Below are 4,395 nucleotides of genomic sequence, written 5' to 3' on the forward strand. Positions count from 1 at the left end.
CCCAAGCTCTTTTATCTGGCATCTCTCCTAGGACACAAAAACTCTTCTCTCTCATACACCCATCTCCACTGATTACACAGGCAAAGGGATTTGGGCCTCAGATTCATGGCAAGGACATGTGCACAACTGTAATACGAGTGTATTTGTTCTACCTCAAGGAAAGCTGAGCTGGCTTTAGTGAATGAAAGTTTTTCCACATTTCTCATGTTGCTGTTAAGTGCTGTTCCGACCCATAGCGACCCTGTATAGGGTTTCCAAGGAGCAGCTGGTTAGCTAGAACCGCTGACCTTGTGGTTCAAATTGACTTTGCCATTCAGTGCATTAACCTACAATGCCACACCAGGACTTTGTATTTCTCATGGTAGAGATGAATTAAACTCTACAGCCATGCCTCATTTTATTGTTCATCTTAGATTTTGAGTTTTTCATGAATTTTCACTGAGTCAAGCCAAGTCCAAGAGCATGTGCTAAACTTCATCTCTGTGTCACATTTTAGTAATTCTCACAATATTTCAAACATTTCCATAATACTATCACACACTTAAATACTACAATATAGTGTAAAGATAAACTTTTGTATTCACTGGGATACCAAACAATTCATGCGATACGCTTTATTGTGGTGGTCTAGAACCATACCTGCAATATCTCCAGAGTATCCCTGTATAAAAATGAATGAGCTCTTGTCTCATGAGTACTAGTAAGAGCTGCTTCCAAGAATGCAGGGATGCCCACAAGCCATATACTACTCAGTTATGGCCAATTCCTCACGCACAGTTATGTGAGAAGAATAAAATCCTGTGGTCAACTTTTTAATTTTTACCTTGTGTTGGAAAGATGTGTGATGGATTGTTTTTAAAAATTACATATCTACACACACACTCAGAAACACATACATTTTCAAGAACATTTTTGGTCTTTTATGACTCCAGGATCCCAGAATCCAGCCTCCAAGGCCAAGAGACGGTACCTGTTAACTGCAAAGATCCCTGATCAACGTGCTCTGTGATGTCTCATGAGCTGAGGGGGCAGGTGCAAAGGGAGTGGACTTTCATCTGGGATTTGCTTTGTCTTAAATCCAACCTATTCAGCAACACTGTTAGATCCAGCAGCTGGGACAGATTCTACAGGCACAGTATGATGGATGACTTGGTGGTCCCAGCCCACTGTGGTAAGGAGGGAGTGGTTGAACTGGGACCAAATAGCATCTCTTACAAAGTCTCTGTGGGCTCAGGTTCTAACACCTCGGAAAGGCCCAAGTCCAGCATGGCTAGTGAGTAGTCCTCACTGATAGAGGCCAGGAGGGGAACACAGTGGGGGGAGAACACCAGTCCAGTGACACATTGGGAGTGCACATCTGAGATAAGGGCACAGCTTGTGCTCTTGGTGTCCACAAAGGAGACAGATCCATTTTCATCACCAAAGACAAAGCTTCACTTTGCTGAGGATGCCAAGCCAGTGAGGTAGGAAGGTAGCTAGAGGAATTGCAGTCCATCTGTGTGATACTGGCTTGGGACAGAGAGTATCCCACAGCAAAATTTTATTGTCCTAACAGAAACATGGAGTCCTTGTGCGGAGAGGCAGCAACACAGATGACCTGCCCAGAGTGAGTTCCATATGAGTTCAGTACCGTCTGCTGAGCAAGGTCCCAAACCTTGATACAGAAATCCTTGCTACGGCTGACCGCTTGTGTGCGAGAGCTCAGGACACTGACTACAGACACGGTATCATCGTCCTCATACTTGCAGAACTTGCTGACAATGAGTGTCTTACTATTATCCAGCTCCCACAATTCAACAGCACCCGAATCAGAGCCATGAGGACACCGTTATCCCCCACCCAAGTGAGGTCAGCCACTCCATCCTCTGGACTCCAGCGTTGCAGAAGCCTTTGTTGGGGGCGGAACCAGGGTCCTTAAAAAGCCAAAGGGAGCCAGCCCATCAGCGGCCACTCAGGCTGGAGGCCCCAAATAGGAGTGGCCCATCGGACCGGTACTGCGCAGCCTCCAACTGCCGCTCCATTACAAGTGGGTGCATTGGGCCGAAGGGAACATTCGAGGACCGCCGGGGATACCAAAGGAAGCGAGGTTTCCTTCTGCATCTCCAAAGTCCTAACCCAGACTCAAACTGGACACTGGCCAGAGATTTAGCACCGCTGCAGTCCCACGTGGTGCACCCTTACCTTTTTATCTTTAGTTTCCTTGCTATCTCAGTAAAAAGTTTTACTTTCAGAATTTCTTTGTTCTTATAATCAAAACATATATGAAAATAGGTTTTTAGTTTTGCGCTAGTCTGTGCTATATAATAATGAAGGGAGAAAGCTGTGGAGAAAATTCCCTAATTTTACCAGCCCAGATCCTTTGTTTAGTCTAGCTGGAGAATGCTTCTGATAAGAAACAATCATGGAAGTTAGACCTGATGTAATTACATTTGGCTAAATTGCTTTATACACATTATTAGATTTGCTAAGCTTCAGTTGATCCATTTGCAAAATGAGACTAAAATTACTTATTATATAGACCTGTGAGAAGACTAAATGAGATGACGTAGAACAAACTCCTTATAGATTTTTTTTTTTTGAAACAAAATAATTGCTATTGCATATCCCCTATACTATATAAAGTGGGTTAAACCCAAGTGAAACAGTGGGTTAAGCATTGTATTGTCAACCAAAAGGTCAGATGTTTGAACCCATCAGCTTCTCCATGGGAGAAAGAGGAGGCAGTAAACCTCAGTATAGTCTCAGAAACCCTATGGAGCAGTTTGATTCTGTCCTACAGGTTTACTACCAGTCAGAATTGACTTGATGCCAGTGAGTTTGTTTGCAGGCTTGGCGTGGTACTGTAGGATAAGTACTCTACCACAATGTCAGTTTGAATCTAAGGTCAGTAGTTCAAACTCACCAGCCACTCCTTGGAAACCCTATACACAGTCACTATGAGTTGGAATCAACTTGACAGCACTTAACAACAACAACTATGTTCCCTGCCTCCTATGATTTAGACAAGGCAGACACCTTTAGCTTAATGCATTAAAGCAATCCATGAATGAAGCCTCTCTCCCCCAATGTCTCTGTCTGCTGTAAATCTCTTCTCACTCTGCTGTCTTTTGGATAGGTTTTGATATTTGGCTGGCCATGGCGTTTTGACTTGTATAAAAAGTTTGACCAATGACTCTTCAAAATTGATTGTATTGTCACTCCATTGAAACTTTTGCAGTCCCTAATGAGAACCTCCTAATTATTCTACTTTTAATTAGATCTATTGATTCTAAATCTAAACCCAGATGTTTGGCTAGCTTCCTAGCCCTACGTCCATTGCTTATAAGGGGAAATTTAGATACCCTTCCCTTGATGCCTCTACGACTAACTTAGTTAGTGGCTTAAACCCACCCATAATCAAAACGAAAGAAAGGTCTGGCAATCTGCTTTTATAAAGACTTCATCCAAGAAAACCTTATGATGCAGTTTGACTCTAACACACGGGGTCACCATGAGTTGGAATTGACACAATGGCAACAGGTTTGTTTACTTTTTGTTTCCCTTGATGTCACTTGATTGGTGTTTTTATTCATTACAAAAAAGTTTGAATCAATTGCTTTATATAGTGATGTTGAGTATGTGGCTTTGGTAATTTTTGTGTTGTACTTAGGTGTCTTGAGTTGATTCCAACTCATAACTCCCCTTATAGGGTTTCCAAGGCTGTAAATGTTCAAAGGAGCAGAAAGCCTCATCTTTCACTTGGGAAACTACTAATGGCTTTGTACTACCAACCTTGCAGCTAGCAGTCCAATACTTATCCTATCAGTACTCCCTATGGTAAATTTAGTCATTTAAAAAAAAAAAAAGAAAGAAGAAATAAAAGTTCTTACTTCATCTATTTTTATGTTTGTTTTATATGGCTACACATAATTTTTTAGTGGTCATACAAGGTATTATAATGTACCGTCTATAACTTATATGGAGTCCTGCTGTGGCACTGTGGGATAATGCACTGGACAGCAAGGTTGTTGGTTCAAATTCACCAGTCATAGTAACCCTGTATAGGGTTTCCAAGGAGTGCCTGGTGGCTTTGAACCACCAACCAACCCCCCACCCCCACCGGTTCAAACTGACCTTGAAGTCCAGCGCATTATAGTGCACTGCCATCCCATCTAGTTTCTTTTACTTTCCCAATTTTTACAATAAGATTGACTTAGCTATTTCTTCTATATACAGTGGTTTATTTAGCTTATGGATTTATAGTTTTTCCTTCATTCATCAAATAAATATGCTTTAAGTGACTTTTGAGTTTATTAAGTCCATTAAGGATAGGTTTACCCTTATTTATTTATTCCAAAGTTTAAACATTTTCTTTTAATTTTCAAGCCTTCTTCTATAATCATTTATAAAGAATGG

At 41.5% G+C, this 4,395-nt stretch overlaps 1 pseudogene; it reads right to left on the reverse strand.

Moving 5' to 3' along the window:
• Nucleotides 1-1,083: 1,083 nt before the first annotated feature.
• Nucleotides 1,084-2,100, reverse strand: LOC102818316 (annotated as a pseudogene).
• Nucleotides 2,101-4,395: the final 2,295 nt, after the last annotated feature.

The sequence above is a fragment of the Chrysochloris asiatica genome, unplaced genomic scaffold (genome assembly GCF_000296735.1).
Source record: "Chrysochloris asiatica unplaced genomic scaffold, ChrAsi1.0 scaffold00012, whole genome shotgun sequence".
In the NCBI taxonomy this organism is placed as follows: Eukaryota; Metazoa; Chordata; class Mammalia; order Afrosoricida; family Chrysochloridae; genus Chrysochloris; species Chrysochloris asiatica.